Source organism: Pelodiscus sinensis, chromosome 14, assembly GCF_052426305.1.
Source record: "Pelodiscus sinensis isolate ZL-2025 chromosome 14, ASM5242630v1, whole genome shotgun sequence".
Taxonomy (NCBI): domain Eukaryota; kingdom Metazoa; phylum Chordata; order Testudines; family Trionychidae; genus Pelodiscus; species Pelodiscus sinensis.
Window position 1 is genome coordinate 30,140,796 of NC_143065.1, and position 19,168 is coordinate 30,159,963.

The window sequence follows — 19,168 nt, forward strand, 5'->3', positions numbered from 1 at the left end:
CTTCCTTTTTAGCCAATGAGTCTGTGGTGGTTGAAGCTGAACAGAGCAGCACCTCTTTCTCAGGCTGTAGCCCCCCTCCTCCAACTCCTCCCTGCTCACTGATACAGCACAGACACTGAGTTCCCTCTTCCAGAGCTGACCCTGTGCCAAACCCCCATGGTCTCACTCTTGTTTGAGGGGAGGAGGCTTACATTCCCTTCTCTCCACAAACAAAAATCTAGAGACCATGGCTGTCTCTTGGTGACAAGCACTGTTTATAAGGCAGAAAGATTCACTCCTGACTGCCTGCTTGCATGTGGGTCCTGGCAGCTAGGTGGGAAGGGGCGAGGGATGTTGTGTGTGTTTATAAAAACTGTCTCTTCATTAACCTAAGCCTGTGTCTCTCCTAGCAACAAAACTATTGGCCATTTAGTTCTCTGCCTCTAGTGTTTTTCCCTTCCTTTTCCTGTTGGGGCTGATACCATCAGCCAAAGAAGACTCTGATGCTAAGATGTTTATGGAAAATTCCATAGTTGGGAGTTCTAAGGTTCTGGAGGGCTTTACATGCAGAATAATTACCTGGATATTTATAGGCCTGGTCTGTAATGCTACTGTCTAAAGATAGATCTGGCTGCATTGTAGCAGTGTATTCTGTCTGTTGGGGGAGTTTATGCTCTTTTCCAGAAGCCCACCTAGCTCCCATGCCTGTAAATGAGGAAAAGCCCCCTTCCGCAGGTTAAAAACTTGGGGTTTGTTTAATTTATTTCTTCAGTTTGTTACAGTTTGGGTTTTTTTTTAATCTAACCTGAACTCCATCTGTTACTAAGTCTCACCTCCCTCACGGCTTTAAAGTCCATCTGGAATGTCTCCCGATCCCCTGTGATTTTTATGAACAAAGCGAACTGTATGTTCTTGTATAGCAAGTTGGTGCTGTTTGTCATTTCCTCCGCCAAACCATTAGGGTGCATCAACACTGCACCAGTAGCTCAAAATAAGCTAAGCAATTTGAGCTACACAAATTGCATGGCTTATTTTGAGTCAATTTCAAAATAGCTTATTTCAAAATTTGACGCTGTCTACACAGCACTTATTTCAAAATAAATCCAAAACATCCCTTACTCCTCGTGGAATGAGATTTATAGGGATGTCGGAATAGTGAGCTCGTCATATTTTGAAATAATGGGCGCGCTCAAAAGATGCGGAATAGCTATTTCGGGATACCTCTGGTATCCCAAAATAGCGCTGCAGTGTAGACGTAGCCTTAGTAAATATACTGAATAGCAATGGGCCTAATATAGACCACCGGGTTGGTCCAGTATTAATCTCTGTCCACAGTGGCCATTTCTCTGCTGTTTGTTGTTTCCTATTACTGAATGGGTTGTAATCTATAAAAATTCTTTGCTCCTTATCCCATAGTTATTTAGTCTCCCAATAGCTCTCTCAGAAGAGACTCACTGAAAGCTTTATAAAACTCCCAGTAAATAGTGTTCTCTGGATCACCTTTTTCTAGAGTTTGAGTAACTTAAGTAGGACACTCTACAAGACTAGAAAAAGACATTTTCCCTCTTGTAGTCTCTGTGTTGGATTGACCTTGTCAGGTTAGCTTTATTCATGATTTTAGCTTAAATTGAGTTCTTGTGGCCAAATTCTTGGCTGGTTTGAATCAGCATAACTTCACTGACGTTAATAGTGTCATATCTGCTCGAACCAGAAGAGACTTTGGTCCTCAATCCACTTCTTCTCCATGTGGTCTGATCATCATGAGTCTTCAGACTTCTTCCAAGCTATTACATCTCCCGCTTATGCCAAAGTGCTGTGTAACACCATGCACCTTGCTTGGCAAAACTCACGGGGTTTCAGCCACAGTGATGCTAACCAGAAACTCAAATTGCTAAACCAAGAGATGCTAACCAGAAACTCAAACCTACCTTGGCACTAAATTTCCTTTTGCCTTCAGAACCCTATAAAGCTATAACATGAGTCCCTGGCAAACTCAGATTTGTAGGGCCTTTGGAATAATCTTTTTCATGCCCTTGAATTCCACTGAACAGTGCTGTGATGACTTGGCCCACAGTAGTGGTGACCTTTGAGCACTCAGAATTTAAAAGCCAATAGGCAACCATCACATCAGCCTATAAGATTTGCCCTTGTAATATATGGAAACCAAACCAGCTATGGTGGAACTCAGACACACACTCTTCTGAGTTGCCCTCAAACACCTTCACCCTTTGACTGCACAGCTGTCTGCTTGCAGTTGCTTTGTGAAGACAATGAATGTTTTGGCATTAATTTTCAATCCCAAGCAAACACTTGAGCCTGTCTTTTATTGGTGCCAATACCTCTGTCCACTGAAATTATTCTAATGTGTGTGTACATGAGAGCTGGAATTTCTGTCCAGACAGTCTAACACCAGGTGTTTGTGCCTGCAAAACATGGTGGCCTGTATGGAAATATGTGATTCTGCATGCTCTCATTGAGACCTGGTAGAGACACGCTGTACATTTTGCTGTTTATGTCTGTTGCTGTCAGTCCTCTAAGAGAAGGGTCCAGTCAATGAAACCACTTCTGCAGGAAAGACTTGGCAGGGACATACCAATGCCACAGTGGATTAGACCCCTGGTACAGCTGGTCCAGTACCCTATGAGAGTGGCCAACACCAACAGCTCGGAGGAAAGAGCAGGAAGCCACACAATAAACAGGTATGGGAATAGTCTGGTTCTATGAAAATGTCCCCCAAACTCCTAATAGTGAGAGACTGGCTCATGCCATGAAAACGTGAGGTTTTTTATCTCCCTTCCAAAACTTTTTTCAGCATCTGCTATTCTATCTCTGGGTATGCTTACAATTCATGTTAAATATCCAATCCCTCTTGTTAAATTCTTAGAGAGAGAAACCTGTTGTAATTCCTTCCATGTCAGCTCTGCTACATTCTTATGATCTGAAATAGATGTCTCTAGTCCCTTCAGAATAGTTTGGGAACACTCCTTGGAGAGCTCCTCTCCTTCCTCAGTGCATTTGTCTTCAGAAAGTTACTCACAGGTATGTACGACTTTACTCTAACACTGAGGGTATATCTACACTATGGGATAAGGTCAAATTAAGACACGCAACTTCAGCTATGTAAATTGCATAGCGGAAATCAAGGTACCTTAACTCAACTTTTGGTGCTGTCCACAATGCAGGAAGTCGAAGGGAGAACACGCTCCCGTCAACTTCCCTTATCCTCGTGGAAGCAGGACTACCAGCATCTACCAGAGTGCGCCTCTCACTTCCATTAGCGTGTAGACCTGCTAATTCGAACCCTAGAAGATCAACAGCAGCAGCTTTGATCTTCTCTGTAGTGTAGACGTACCCTGAGTCATTGAGGTCCTCCTCTCCCAACTGTTCTGCCTGCTTCTGGTTCTCCTTTCTGACAAGGTCCCTGTTACAATAAGGTGACCACTCTGTGTGCAGAATTCCAGAGGTACCCCGGAGCCATTTCCTCTGAACTGGCTGCAGTACTGCACTGATCATACTGCTCTTGCTTTGCACACCTTATCTGAAAGTGTTTGCTTGGTTGTCTCTGTGTGTTCTGTGGTTCAGTCTTCTCTACCTATCCTCAGTGGTCTGTCCTCACCGGAGCGAGGATACGTTGTTTTCTGCTTAGCAACCATGCACCACAAAACACTGATGATATTTCCCACTCTCTTTTTGGTTTTGATTGTGAGTTTTATTTCCTAATCTCTCTCCTCACATAGTTTGCCCCCTGCTCTCCCTTTGTCCAAATAATACAGAAGGAAACTTTACCATGTAGCTGATGAATTTCTGCTTTTTCCAGTTCACCGGTACAGAAAGTGCTCAACATTTGTGCTAACTCTGATCTCTGTAGCTGTGTTCCAGTGCCCTCCTCGATCCCCAGCAGCTTTCATTCTCCATTTACCTCTGTCTTGATGGTAATAGCAGCAGTAAATATTTATATTATTATGGTGACACCCCAAGACCCCAAATGAGGTTGTACCCCATTGTACCAGATGCAAAATACTGTAAAGAGGGACAATCTTTGCCTGAGATCAATGTTCCCTCAAACTTTTTCCATCTATGTGCGGAATGTGCACAGAGGCATGTGTGTATGGGCACCACCAGTAGAAACGCCTGCTGCCAGCTGTGGACACTCTGCTAATCAGCTGGGCAGCATTTGAGTCTCTTCTGGGCAGTGGCCCAAGCACTCAGCTTACAAGGAACCCTGCCCAGGATGGTGTACAATCAGAAGCCTACATTCACCAGTCTTTGTCATTTCAGGTACAGTAGTTCTGGGTCCTGTAGATTAGTTCCTTGCCTGGTGTTTATATCAAAAGCTTTAACGAAACTTCAGGTAGAAGTTTTTTCCAGCAGCACCTCTTTCTCACCCTTATATAACTCTTGGGGGTGGGGCTAGGGAAAGAGTCTCCTCTGTTGTAACCTGTACTTCCTGTGCCTTCCCCTCTGCTGACATCATGCTTATGTGTCTGGTGAGCTCCTAGATCTCCTCTACAGCCTGCAGTTCTGGTTATGTCATTAAGTGATCTCCGCCCATTGGTGTCTCCCTTTAACTCTCTTTATCTGTCTGGTCTGTCAGAACTCTGGGGCAGATCCTGCCTGGTCCTGCAGAAGCTCTGATTTCCTGTTCCAGTACAATCTCAATTTCCTTTGTCCTTTCTTGGGAAATGAGGGCCTGGGTATGATATAGCTTCCAAGTCCTCCTTTGCAAATACTAACGGGAAGGAATACATTTAATTTTTAGCAGCAAGGTCATTGTGTCAATAATTCCCTCCCTCTGTCTTATCATAGGCAATACCACTATCACCTTTGCTAAGCTCCCGGTTCTTACTTATTGTTATATCATTTTCCTTTCGTTCTCATCTCTTTTGTCACTCCCTTTCCTCCTTTTCTCCTGTACTTGAAATTTTTCACTTCTCTGGGGGTGTGTCTACACTGCACCATAACTCAAAATAAGATACACATTTTGAGCTATGCAAATTGCTTATTTTATTTCAACGCTGTTTCTAAATACCTTATTTCGTCATTTGGCGCTGTCTACACAGTGCCAAATTTCAAAATCAAGCTCTGTTCCAAAACATCCCTTACTCCTTGTAGAAAGAGATTTACAGGGACGTCAGAATAGCAAACCCAAAGTAACGGGCTTGCTGTGAAGACGCAGGATAGCTATAAATAGCATTGCAATGTAGACGTACCCAGAAGCTGCTTTCTTCTCTTCAATTACTTTCTGGACATTGGCCTTTTGCTAGCTTGTAGTATTGTTACTCCTAGTACAGTTCTCGTTGAGTCATTCCGTGCCTTGTTCAACCCTTTCCTTTCCCAGCCATTGTTTTAATCAACTCCACTTTCACCCAGCCTTTTGTGTCCTCTTCCCAAAGTTTCCCCTGCCCTCAGCTGAAATGCAGATTTGTCCCCACTTGGTTTTACATACGAATATTCTGGTCATTGTCACTGTACTAACAGCTCCCCAGGTTTTGTGCCAGCTGGAGTTCTCTAACTCGGTCCTAGATTGTCTTCGTTCCAACTCCCTCCCTCCGTACCACGTTCAGACTCTTCTCCCATCCCGAGATAACCAAGTGCCGCTTTCCTGGCATTGTTAGTATTGCTGAAGTGGCTTCTCTTGAGGCACTCAGCTCCATCTTTCTTCTGAATTTCTCGGCTTCAGCTGCAGGCCATTCTTAAACAGAGGGGCTGACAGACTTGCTGAGCCCTTGGGCAGTGTTGGGGGCCCAGCTCTGTGCCCCCAGAAGGGTCAAGGCATCAGGCAGAAGGTGCGGAGGGCTGCCCAGAATGGGCCACATGCTCCTTCCCCCCAGCTCTCAGTGCTGCCCAGGGCATGCTGAGCAGCCCTCCAGCAGTGATTTAAAGGGCCTGGGGCGCTGGGCGCCACCACTCCTGTAGCAGCAGCCAGGAGCCACAGGCCATTTTGAACCACCTGGCCCCAGGGCAAATGCCCCCTTTGCCCTTCCTGTTGGCAGGCCTGGGCTTAATTCTTCTTATGTCTGTGCTTCCAATGTGAACTCAGATTACTAACTTCTTTTGTCTCCTACCCTAGCACCTGGGGGACAGTAAACTACATGTGTCTATCTAGCTGTCTCAGATGACTCACAGGTGTGAGTACCAAGCTCAGGACAGACGCAAGGCACAAACCCCAGATTGGTTGTGAGCTATATGCTTAAATTTCACCAGTTATCAAGTGTAAACTCCTCTGACACTGTAACAGCTTTAACATGGAGTCACAGACACACCCTTTGGGAACTCTGCCACCTAGGTAAGCTTGTCTTTATGATAGATGATCCCTTGCACCAAAAATCACAACAATATTCAAGTTACTCCTGGTCGCAAAGGACCCTTCACTTTCCCCAGGTCAGTTGTACCTTAAATCTTGCATCAAAGACAACTCTAATAGCCAGTCCTATAAAAAACTATCTAAAGGTTTATTAAGTAAGAAAAGGAAATATGAGAGCTGTTTATCAGGTTAAAGCAAGTAACCATATGTACACTTAAATGAGTTCCAATCTTAAATTTCAAAAATGTAATAGCAGCTTCTATGATAAGCAAATGTCCTTTAGGGTTAACCCAGGCTAAGCACTGGGGTACTTCTGGGGGAAAAAAAAGTGTAGTCCTGTAGCACCTTAGAGACTAACAAAGATAGTCTGCTCATCTGAGGAAGTGGGTTTTGCCCACAAAAGCTCATGATACTATAATAGAGATAGATAGATAGATAATACACACCCTGCTCTACACTATTTTGAAATACTGTAATAAGGAATAAGATTATTTCCAAATAGTTATTTCAGGAGTTATTATTTCAAATTTAGTTATTTCAATATAATTTCCTAGTGTAGACCTGCCCCAAGGTGCTACATGGCTACTCTTTTTTTAAAAAAAAATTAGAGACTAGCACGACTACCCCTCTGGGGTTCTTTTGGTTATGTTTAGTAAGCTTTGCCCCTCAAAGTCCAAGCACCATAACATTGCATTTCCTCCTTGTAAGGGGTTTGTATTTCTTCCCTCTTCTGCTTTGAATTGCAAACTCAGCTGATGGAAGGAATTCTCTTGCACCTTTCAGCTTCATGGGATGTGGGGGAAAGCAAGCAACAAGCTCTTTTGTCTCTGTTCCCCAAAAGTTCATCTGGTGTTCATGGGCCTTTGTCAGGCAGGGCATAACACCTGTTGGAGACTAGTATTAGGTAATGCTTTGCTCCTGTTTGGTGATTTACACAGTCACAGAGCCTTCCAAAGCAAACACTTAACTATTACCTTTACAGTATGGGATGCAGATGTTGTGAGATTAATGCAGGTAGCAATTTACAAGCATTCCATGTCTATACTCTCAACACATTTTTATCATTCTAACCCCTGTTTTAACAGCAAGACAGCTTGATTCCTGCTCTGTTTGTTAGTATCCAAGTGAGGCACAGGACCTTAGCATAAGCTGGCACCTGGTTTGCCAGCATGAAAGTGTTTCAGACATGAGACTGCACACCAGACTAACACTTCTGCCTAGTGTGTCCTTTCACTCTTATATTCCTAATTCTCTTTCCCTGGCTAGGGCGAGGGATGTTCTGAAGAGCTTTTTGGTGCAGGCTCCCCCATTATGCGTTTGTCCTGCCTCCTCACACAACAGGTGCTAGGTTTGCTTTCTCTCTTAGAGGGCTGCATTTGCAACAGTTTCTGTTGGCTGTTTCCTCTCCTGCTCCATGCACTGGGGTAGTGGCCATCTCTCCAAAAGTGTCCAGTTTTCTACGTGCTGTGCCTGGCACCTTGGAAGGTCAGCAGTGTGTTTAGTGCAGTGTTTGACCAATCATCAGGAAATATGGCAGTTACCACTGGATGTCTTTCTTCTGGTGGTCTCATGTCCTGGACTAGTCTCCTATTCCAGGATTCCCCTCCACATTGCAGCTCTTGTCCCTCTGGCATGTGGCTCCTTAGAAACTGGAGAGAACAGAGCTGGAAGGGAAGAAGAGAGAATGGATGAGAGTCATTGTAATGGGAGGGCTGTCTCCTCAGCAGCTGTCCACTTTGGCTGGGGATTCCACCAGAACGTGCCCCCTTTTGGAGATCTCACTATACACAGTTTTACACACCCACCCACCTACAAAAAGGCAAACAGTGCATAGCCTGGTCCACAACCCACACCACCACATTCTGGGCCAGCCCACGGTGTCCGTCCAAGACCAGCACAGATGGAGAGCTGGCAGCTCTAACGTCTGATTCCTTGACTTGACACTGGGCCCAGAGCTCTAAAAACCCATTGCGTTGGGCCCCGTCTCCATGAGGGTGGCTCTATCATCCTGCAAGGGGCGGTGTGCCTCCTTCTCCCACTGGAGTGAGGTGATCATTGAGGATCAGTCCTGGGAACCTCATCCCTGCAACCAAGATTATTGCTGCTGTGCCTTGCTCATGTGTTGTGCCTGAATCGCTACCAGACTGAGCCTTCTCCACTGGCTCCCTTTATAGAAGCCCCATTTTCTGTTGCCTCTAGCATGGATCATGGCATGGAAGGGCTTGCGGTCTATTAGAGCTGAGCTACAGCAACATGAAAGGAAGGCGCTGGCATTCCTATTTGTGAAGCACATGCTGCACCCCGTTCATTTGGTGGAGGTTTTGTTGTGGTGTTTATCTGTTTGCATTCCGGCGAGGTTCAGAGGAGGGATACAGCAGGCTCTGCATACTGTATCACAAGCCCGATCATCAGGCACATTAAAATTCCAAGACAGCTCCTGACAAAGTCTCTCTGTGCTGTGAAAGGTGGCTTGGAAATGCTGGGGAACTGTGACAGGCAGGCGCACAGGCAGACAAAGAACTCACTGTGTCAGTCTCTGTCGGCTCCAGGAGGAGAGAAACCACCCGCTCCCCCACACGGATGCACATCCCACTAGCCATCAGGCACATACACGCCAGCCTTTGCCTGCATGCATCGGCACACTGTCACAAAAAGAGGTTTTGGCTAACGCAGCCTGGAAATGTGAGGCCCAGAGAGAAATGGAGAACAGACGCACATGGCAATAAACGTTGTCAGGCAATTGTGAAGATGCATGCGCATGCACAAGTTAGAACCCAGCCTGCTTTCTTTTCCTGGGAAAGAGCACAGCCAATGACCACTGAAAAACAAATTCAGCTCCAGCCACGTGTACGAGAGCCATGTGCATGTTCTCAAAATGATTTTCCCTCTGGCTTTAGCACTAGGAATGAATAAAACCCATTGCACCCCTGTGGGATAGGTAATCTAAGCACCATAACAATGGGGAAGCTGATGAGTTAGGTCACCTAGTGAGTCCACTGCAGAATCAGGTGTGAAACACCAGTGTCATCATTCTAACCAATGGATGGGTTTCCTTTCCAGTGACTGTCTGACTCAAAGTTTGGGTCTATGTGTGTGCAAGAGGGAGGGGTATAAGAGAATAGGCCATCTGGCTAATGTAATGCCAAATTTTGATACTCCCTTATATTTCAACTGGGCCTTGCATTCCCGCTCCCTACATTAGTAAGTGAATGACAGAGCTCTCTTGCAGAGTGATAGGGCATGGGAGGAATCAGTTACCCTGTAACAGTGGCCCATACATGGCAGGGGTTTTAAATGACGGATGGGGAATTCTCCGGGTTCTGGGGGATTTAGTGGGGGGGGGGTAATAAAAGAGAGCTCAGTAGAACAGGAACTTGATCATTTCTCCATAGCTGTGTGCAGACAGTGGATCAGCATTTGCCTGTATAATGAGGGTACATATAGTGTGTGTGCCTATAATGGGGGTGCATGCTGCCCCTTCTCAGGTTTGTATAGTTCTCAAAGGCTTCCTTTCCCCCTTCTGAAGCCTAGAGAAGCTGCAGTTATGTGTTTCACCACTAGGTGCCACTGCGGCAAAGCTGTAAAGAGCTGGGCAGGCCTCCGCTGACCTGTTTGGCTGCTGCTAACATTGCAAGTGTCTCTTGTACATTTTTATTTAATTCTATTTTTTTCTGATTTGGTCTGAAATACTCCCAAACTGCAAACACGGATCTGAATATTAAACCAATCTGAGCCTACACCCTTTGTGCGGTGAGGTTGGCAGGTCACTGAAGATCAAGTAGGGGGAATTCAGCCTGGGTAGACAAGGAGATGGCTGGGTAATGGGGGATGGGAATAGCATGTGCTTCCCCTATACACATTCCTGCTAGCACAGGGCTCAGAAGCTGGCTTCTTATTCTGCACCCTTGCCCCCAAAGCAAATGGATTAGAGTGCTCAACATGGGGTCTGTGTGTCCCTGTAATTAAAAGACCGGCAGGAAGGAGAAAGGATGAGAGTCTAATATCCTGATCATGCTTCATTCTGGGTCTCCTTTCCATGGGTGCTAGTGCTCTTTCCCGGCTCCCACAATGTCCAGCACTGGGTGGGTTGGCTGTCGTGAAAGTGCGCAGATTTAGGCTATGTCTACACTGGGAAAAGTGCTGTCGACATGCAAAAGTCACCAAAAGTGAAAACCAGTCAAGCCAATTTTTCTGCCTCCCGTTGTCAACATTTCATGGCCACATTGCTAGCACCTTGTTGACAGATAGAGCAAAGCAAGTGGGTGCAGTGTTATGGGAAGGCAGAGCTGATCCCTGTGCTTCTTGGGATTCTCTGGGAGCTCTCCGTGCTGAGAAATGTCAAAGCAGCACAGCAGTCTCTCCGGCCCTCCCCCCACAACAGCAGCAGAACAGAAGCATTCCAATGATTTGTTCTTTGTTTGTTGCTCAAACAGCACACTCAGCTGTCAGATACTTCCTGGAGCTTTGAAAGGGGAGGGGCGCATCACAAAACACTGAGCACAGCCATCGGAGCAGGCATTGTGGGATACTGGTGGAAGCCAGTTCTCTTGACAAAACAAACAGCAGAGTCCACACGGGCTCTTTGTCAACAATAAAGAGAGGGGGAAAGACAAAAGTCACTCATGGGGGTAGAAGCTTTTTGTTGCTAAGCTGGGTGTATTTTTCCCCTTGACAAAAGTTGCATTGCAGTGTAAACACTCTCACTGTTTTGTGGCCAAAAGGCAGGTTTTGATGACAAAACGTGCCAACGTAGACAAGCCCTAATTAGATGCCATCAAGAGAAAGCAGAGGTGTTGCTGATTGCCGTCTAGAAGCATTCTGAGGGCCTGACAAAGTCTGTGCCTGCGCTCTCGGTCGAAGAGAGCTGCGATTCATGATTTCATCCACAGCTGTGATGGCTAGAAATTTCCCAAGTGAGCCTCCCTTTCTCTCTAAAACAGGCCTTAGCCCTACTACTTACCTCTGTGTTGTAATTTTCCCCACCTGCCCTCAACAGCCACTTGGAAGCCTTTTGAGCAGATGCTAACATGCCTGGGTCTTTTGTAAATACCTACATAGGCACCATGAGCTGGTCTCTATTCTCTGCACTAGCTGCTTGTTCAGTGCTAACTGAAATTCCACAGTGAATAGCTGAGGTTGACAATGACCTTAAGTAGACTTGTCCTCGCTGCCTTGCCTTCTGTGTTTTGATGTGTTTGTGGAAGATGAGGCTGGAAGCAATAGGCCCTACGTACAGACCTCAGTGCTTGTGGACAGGGCTGGATTTAGGGGAAGGTGACTGCCTGGAGTGCCAGGATTTCTATAAGCTCAGAAGAAACTAATATTTTCATTTCCTTATATATGGTGTGAATAAATACAGATCTACAGATCCTAGTGTGCAAATACATTGTCTTGTACGGCAGGGATAAATTGTGCATCAAAGTTGTAATTGGACTACCAATGCAATCAAAATAAGGTATTCCAAAGGTTAGCCAATGGAGGCAGTGCTTCATGAAATCTAGGGCTGTCCCTGCCTGAGGATCCCTGTGAGATGGTGCTTTCAGGGATCTGTTGGGGGCCAGGGTCATCCACAGAGAAGCACCTGTCTGATGGGGCCATGGTGAGGTCCAGAGTAGGGATGTAAGCAAGTAGTCGAGTCGACTACTTGTCTGCTCACATTTCCCCCTGCCCCTGCTGCCTTTGTATCAGAGGGGGAGAAGCAGGACCCAATACTTGGGGAAGCCATCTTGAAATCCGGTTCCTCCTAGCACCATCTCCATGGTGCCACCTCCCCCCGACCCATGCTGCTGCCTCCAGCATGGGGGGAACAAAGGGAGGTTTCCAGGGGCTGTTGGACCTGGCGTGAGCTAGGACTGAGGAAGCCAAGCTCAGTCCCAGCTCGCGCCGGGTCCAGGAGCTACCCCAGCTGTGACTCTGAAGTTTAAATGTAGTAAGAGCCAGGCTGTTTGCCCACCTGGCTCTTACTACGTTTAGAATGCAGAGCCACAGCAAGCGTAGCTCCCTGACCTGGTGTGAGCTGGGACTTAGCACCTTCCCTTATCGACTAATCGTGTCGGCAATAAAAATTCTATCGACTACACGATGAGTGAAATACTCATTTCTTAACATCCATAGTCCAGGGTAGGGTGGCATTCTGCTCTGGAAGTGAGCAACTCACAATTCCCCCACCTATGAGCTAGCTAACATTGCTGAGGAATTAACTTTTCCTTTCTACCCTCCCCCAAGCAGTGACTTCAGGATATGGCCCAGATGGCATTTTGCTTTCCCACTGGATAGATTGGATGTTACTCTATTGGGAGAAATAGGCAATTCCTGATATTTGCAGAGTAAAATTGATCCTTTCTGAATCTGCCTGTGTCTTTGTAGAGGAGACACTGTGGTCTGGAGGGTAACACTGTTGCCAGCCACATGACCTAGCCTAACCCTCAAGCAGTCTGACCCATCTTCAGCACTCGCTGCTGCCTTCATGGGTGAGCTCTATCCCCAGCAAATAGCTCTTTAGCTCTCTAGGCTAGATCCTGCTCACTGTACTGTGTGTGCAGCAGGGCTTGCATGCCTGTCAACAAGAGCAGAATCAGTCTCCCTGCTCTCGGTGTCACACCATCTCAACACGCTAGAGAAGGGAAGACACCACCTCGCTCTATTCTTGTATCTTTGAGGCATATTTTCCTCCCATATCTTATGTCTCCTCCTGTGCCCACAACCTCTAATTTACCTGCCAGACCCTCCGCATCAAAGGAGGCCATCAGCTCCTAAAACATAGCCAAGCCCCTTGGAGACTGTGCAGTGGCAATGCACCCTGGCCTGCATTGCTGAAGGGAAACTGCCACATCTCCCCTGTCGGCACATCCCTCAAGTTCTTGATCCTGACACTAAACAGGCAGCAGTCACACCACACTCAGATTAGCTCCTGACTTCACCTCTTCTGCAAAACTCGGCTACTCAAAGTCCCATGTAATATGCAGCTGCATTTCCGTACCTCTAAGGGATGGCATGCTCCTTGTGAGTGGTTTGCATGGCAGCTTAAGGGCCTGATTCTGTGTGCATGCATGTGTAGCATTACTCATGTGAGTAACCCTATTACACTCAGATGGGGAAAGTTACACACATGTTTAAAGGTTCAGGCCCTAAATCTGGGATCCCTTGGGGTGACAAGTACTTTAAAACTGTAGGGCAACGGGATTATTTTGAAACCCCTCAGTACTAAGTTCTTGGCAGGCTGAGCTAGTGGAGGAAAATTTTTCACCTTCCCTTACTAATAAAGTCTGGCTAGAATGACAAAGTATAATCAGTGTTTACCTGGGAGTTTACATACAGTTTATTGTAATTATAGTTTCAATTCCTGCTTTTGATTTTTTTTAAAAATCTCTATTTTTCAATCAGTAAAAGTAAATACTATTTTCAGCCCAATGTAATTCTTCCACTCCCATGGCCACACACACAGCAAGGAGAGAGATTCCATTTGTGAGCTGTGCAATTGAGCATAGACAGGCGCCTGATGACTGCCGGGTGTTAGCAAAGTGAGAGCAGACTCAGAAAGCTCGGTGCCTGATTCTTCTCCCACTTACCCCATGTAAATTGGGAGGGAACTGCATTGAGGCTGCTGGTATAAGCAAAATCAGCATTAGAACCAGAAACTGCTTTCCCATCATGCCTGCTTCTTTTTAAAAAACATTGGGCCTTTTAATAGGCGACGTTAGGGAACATAAAAAAAAAGCCTTTGAGGTCTCACAGGCACTTTCCTGGATGGTAAAGGATTGTTCCTGATTGTATATTAACTTGGAATCAAAAAAATGGATTTGTGGTTTGAAAGACTGAATTTTTCCTTTTGCTAAAGACGTATTTTATTTGAAATAAAGGGTCTTCGGGATGTCATTCCTTCTCCCCGCTGGAGCTCTGTGTCTCACACATCCTGATTAAATCATTACAGTCCTAAATGGTTACACATACTCCGTCCGTCATTTTTAACAGACAAATGTAGACAGACCATGCCCGTTCATCCATACTGACTCACGCATATCCAAAGAGTTGCGGTCACTTTTAAGCCAAAGTTGGCTACTAAACTGACACTCTGAACTTCCTATTCGATATCTTATCATTGGTGCACAGATCCTTTCCAAGACAACTAGAATTCTGATCTGAGAATGAAACTGATCAGCATGCCAGAGGGAAGTACAGAACACCTTGATGCCTGAAATGCTGCTGTAGAGAGACTCAGATGAGCTGCCTAATTTTCATGCAAACCAGTATGTTTTACAGTTGGATATTAAGATATCCAGCTAGTTCCCAACAAATAGGTGCAGTTTGCACTTGGTAGCATTAGTGGCTTGATATGCAGGGAGAAAAAACAGCGTACAAAAGAAACACAAAGAATAACATTTGGGAGTTCTCTGTGTAGCCCGGGGCAAGGGTGATAAGTACAAAAAGCAAACTCTTCCTCCTTATAGGCTTTAATATCATTCCTCCATCCCAAGAAATATTATCTGGGATTTTCTATACCGCTGATCACCATAGTATCTAAGCACTAAGCATTAACTGTTTAGGCAAAGATTCAAGAAAAACAAAACCTTTACAAAAAACAGTCCTATAGAGCAATGCTTTACTCTGCTCAGTGCTGCTTCCATTCCCCATTCTATTCTATATATTGCTTGTTTAGGATCCTAATCCCCTACTCGTTACATCTGTGAGTACATCTTACGTGTGTGAGTAGTTTTATTGACTTCAAGGAGGCAACTTGTCCAAAACAGGGCTTGTGGAATATGTCCATAGGAAGTAAGTTGTTGTCCTACCTTTGGTTAATTGCTGTCAGTGCTATAGAATTCATAGATCTATTGTTTTTACATCTTCAATTTTTGGCTGTTTTTCAATATACACAAAACAAGGCAATTTTCCTAACAGCTGAAAATTGTCAAAATTTTGCCACAGAGAAAATGTCTGAAAAAATATATAATTTATTCTGTGTTTAAATAAAATAATCTTTAAAAAAACCTGTCTCTAAAAATGACATGTCAGAGAGGGGAAAAAAATACTCATCACCCGAACTTTCAAATTCTTGTACCAAATTTTAGAGCAAAACCAGTTCAAGCTGTTTTCAATTTTAGCAGGTGATATTTCACCTCTCTAATGTCCCTCATTTCAAAAGACAGAAAGCAGTTGTTCAAGTCCCAGAACTTCCTGTTTTCCACACAGATTTGATGCTCCCGATTCTTACTGTTGAAAATGTCTTTACCTCAGAAATAAAGAATCACAAAGTGAAGTTCAGCAAGGAGAGTAACTTGCACTAGGCTCTTCAAGCTGTTTAAGTTTTCTTCATGAATAATGTTTTATATGTACAGTTCCTATTTGCGTCTTTTTTACTCATTGTGTCTCCTATCTGGGCTTTTGTCAGGCAGAAAGGTATGTATGATACCGTTCTGTGATTTTCAGTACAGCAGAAAACAGGAAGTGAAGGCTATCAGAGATAGATTGTCCTTATTACACTATCTTCTGACTTCATATAGTTTTCAGACTATACCAAGGAAGAAGAAAATTGCAGCTCCTCTCTTTACACATTTTAAAAATATGTTTTCCTTTTTTTCTTGGGCAACAAAGCCCTTCTTATTGTCCTGTGTAGCTTAACAGACCATCTCAAGAGAGCCTATCCAACTTAGCATGCTTCCCCTTTTTTAGAATAAGATGTTTAAAACCATCATACAAAATATTTATCATTTGGAACAAAGACATTAGATTTTTTTCAGTTTGGTTTAAATTCTGTTTTCCAGGCTTTTATCTTTTCACTCCAAATTTCAGTGACAATAATCAGATTTTGATTGGCATTAAAATTATTTATTGTCACACTGGAGCTGTTTAATAAATCATGTCTGCTTTTTAGTTGTATAAATGCTCCATCATTAGCTACCTTGTTGCATATTTCAAGGAAAAGAGTCCTTTCTAAAGGCCAACTTCAATGCGCTTAGCATGAGACAGGACTGTCTTTTGTGCAGCTGAAGGCTGAGAGCCAGTTGCATGTCTGTGCCTGATTTACGCACATTGCCGAGATATGGTTTGTTTTAAAATTTACTCTGTCTTATCTGATGGCATGTAAAGTACTTGTTAGCTGCCTACAAGAGCAAGAGAGTTAGTCTCTATGCAGACATCAGAGTACTACTTGCTTACCACAATTACTATTTTTATTTTTTAAAATCAGGATAACAGTAGGGGTTAACTTTGTGTAATCATTCAGGCAAAAATAATTGCTTAAAATGGAGCAAAGTGAGGGAATGGCTCAAGTGTGTATCAAAAAGTCTGGAGAGGTTAATTTGAATGATTTTTTAAAATTTTGCTTTCATTATATTGGAATTAATTTAAAAAAAATGTTCGTCCCCATTTATGTCAGATGCCTGGAAAATGAAAGAAATACCTATTTACTTAAAAAAAAACACACTCCCCCCCCCCCCCATCAAAATAAATGTTAACAAACTGGCCAGAGTGGATTTTCAAATCTTTAACAGCAGTGTGTATGTGTGTGCATGTTCTAGTCGTTTTCTAATTGGAGCCTTTGCTCCTTTGGAGCGGGGTTTGGAAGCAGTGTGTTATTTAGTGACATGAGCTGTGGCCAAAATTCTGAAGTGCTCAGCACCCTCAGCCAAGCCATGATTTTCTAGAGAGCTTTGCTCTGATTTAGGCACCAAAATATGACATCTGGCCCGTTTGGGTGCTGAGCTGAGGCCTTTTAAAAAAAATGGGAACTGCTGTGTGGTGGTGGATGGTGTTTTATTATGAGCCTGATCCAAAGCCTTTTCAAGTCAATAGCCTCCCATTGACCTGAATGAACCTTCCATCAGGCCCTGTGAGTACAGGTGGGGGCAACTGGTAGAGAACAGAGATGAGGCTCCTGTAGATGATACTGGACGATGCGCAGTTTGCAGGAAAGCAGCACAGCTCATACGAGTCAAACAGAGGCTGATCTTGCCCCCATTGAAGTCCGTGATTTAAGTGAGAGTAGAATTTGGCCTGTGCTGCTCATACCTGCGAAAGAGCGATTTCCTCTGGGGTATCTGAATTCTTCAGCTAACTATCCCTTTCCTTGTTTTACAAATGCTAAAACCAGACATGTCGCTCTGGCATTTTGAACCTAGAGAGCTAACTCTCCCACAGCCTGGCTCTGCTGTCATGTTACCTGGGTTGTGCTCAAGGGGGTTGTACATCGCCGTGAGGAGCAGGATTTGGCCCCTCAGCTCTGCCATTCTGCTCTCCCTACGTGCATGTGTCTGGCATGTACAGTGAGAGTGGAATATTGGTGTGGATAATGCAGCTAGACGGCACAATGGGCCCTCTGTGCAACCAGCCCGGATCCCTTTTTTCTTCACAACAGAAAGGATGGAGAAAAGGACCAAGTAAAATAAAAACCATGTATTGTACCTGCTCTCTGGGGCAGGTAGCATTTCAGGCTACCTTCCCTGTTCTTGCACCACACAATCAGCCGGGATTTTATCTACAAAGGTGGAATTTCACTATCATGGAGGCAAATAAAATGCCCAGCCAGGGGAAAAATAAATTTACAAAATCTACATCAGACTCATCACTGCTTAACTGAGAGTTTTCTCTGCTGAAAATATGCCAGCATTAAAGACCCCTATATGAGCTCTCTGTGCCAGCACACTCATCTGAGCATGGCCCTAGAAAAGTAGGCATTTGAGCCATAGTAAGAAAGCATCTTTGCCCCTCTCATGAGGACTTTCTGATTCTTATTTTCAGGCTCGGAGGCACAATCCAAAGAGCCACTTGACTTAGAGTGGACAGTATCCACTGGAGCTTCAGTCACTATGTGCAGCAAATAATTTTTCTGAATTTAGTGGGGGGTTTCTTATTTACAAACCACCTGAAAACAGGTGTATTTGACTATCATGATATGTCCTTGGTCAGACTTGTTTCAGTTCATGGGTCAATGACATGAACTGTCCACAGCTATTTGTTATCTGGAGCATATGATATTGTGTCAGCTCCAGAACTGGAGGTCTGAAACTTTACATATTGGACCAGCATTAACAGCCTGTGGCACAACTAGCCCATTATGATGTGTGGCTCCCTTTGTTCCTGGTTAGGGGCATTGCACAGATAGCAGCTGTTCTCTAACATTTGTGTGAGCGAAGACCCATTTGCATGGATGTCCGGAAAAAAAGTGAAGAACGTGTGAATGAGGACAAGGTGGACGAGTGATTGAGAGTTGGTGCAATTGTTTCGATATTTTCCTGTCATTCCCCTGCTCTAGTACCCATCACTGGAGGCCTCCTGGGCTAGAAAGGCTTACAATTCACTCCTTGTGGAATCCATCCTAGATAAGGGCTCAGGCAGCCGGATTTGTTTACAGGCAGTATTTGTATTAAAATGGTTCGTTATTTTCCTGACTGGCAGATTTCCAGAGTCCATGCTGGTTAATAATTGCAGCCAATTAAATGTTCCCAACATATGCATCAGGAGTGGGAGTGGGGGGGGGAGGGGGGGGGGAAGAGGAACCAAAACCCTGAAAAAGAATTTCTTACGAGATATCCCCAGGCTCAAGTTGGGTAGCTAATAACTCTAGGCCTGACTTATGCTGGGTCAGATAAGTTGCAGACATGAAATGAGGGCCTTGCTCCAAGCCCTATGTGCTGCTCTGACAGGCTACGTCTACATTGGCCCCCTATTACGGAATAGGGATGCAAATGTAGCATTTGGGAAGAGGCAAATGCGCGGGGGATTTAAATATCCCCCGCGGCATTTGCATTTTCATGGCCGCCGCTTTTTTCCGGCTTGGAGATAAGCCGGAGAAAAGCGTCTAGACTGGCGCGATCCTCCGGAATAAAGCCCTATTCTGGAGGATCTCTTATTCCTACTTGCAAGCCCTGGTTGCCAGAGATGGGAGGG

General features: G+C 44.8%; 1 long non-coding RNA gene across 1 annotated transcript in view; it reads right to left on the bottom strand.

The window, feature by feature from the left end:
• Positions 1 to 6,449: 6,449 nt before the first annotated feature.
• The window catches only part of LOC149523601 (uncharacterized), a 68,041-nt gene continuing 55,322 nt past the window's right edge, over positions 6,450 to 19,168 (bottom strand). The window contains exon 2 of the long non-coding RNA XR_016350669.1: positions 6,450 to 7,947. This is a non-coding gene — a long non-coding RNA (uncharacterized LOC149523601). The remainder of the gene's footprint in view (positions 7,948 to 19,168) is intronic.